This window comes from Apaloderma vittatum, unplaced genomic scaffold (genome assembly GCF_000703405.1).
Source record: "Apaloderma vittatum isolate BGI_N311 unplaced genomic scaffold, ASM70340v1 scaffold17843, whole genome shotgun sequence".
NCBI classification, from domain to species: Eukaryota; Metazoa; Chordata; class Aves; order Trogoniformes; family Trogonidae; genus Apaloderma; species Apaloderma vittatum.
Genome location: NW_009707706.1, coordinates 23,924 through 24,434, shown reverse-complemented (window position 1 = coordinate 24,434; position 511 = coordinate 23,924).

The window sequence follows — 511 nt, the reverse complement described above, 5'->3', positions numbered from 1 at the left end:
TGCAAAGAGTGACAATCCCACCAGCAAATAGCTCCTTGCAGCACCCAGCAGCAGACCTTGAAAATGGCTATGATTAAATCCCACATGCTTCCAAATTCATTTAGAATAGATTCAAAGACAGAAGAACTGATCACAGGGCAGTTAACTGGGTCTGCCCTCTTAGCCCCACGCCCCACCAGCCCAGCTAAGCGGCTGTCCCAGCAAAGGGAGAGGGGAAGCCAAGGAGACAAGCAAAGTGCTCTGACAAGAATTTAAATTAAATAAAATAGACAAATTCTCCACTCCACTGACTTTGCTGGGGTTAGGTCTGCGGAGAGCTTGAATCAAATGCCACAATAACTACAAATACCAGAACAAGTCCAATTCACGTGGCGTCTCCTCATTGCCCATCGCTCTGAACGCTCCTGCTCTCAGCTCCCGGAGAAGCCACAAGCTGGTGCTCAGCTCTCTGTGCCACAGAGCAACTCACAAAACATGTTTGCTGTTACCTCTGCCCGCCATTCTGTCAACA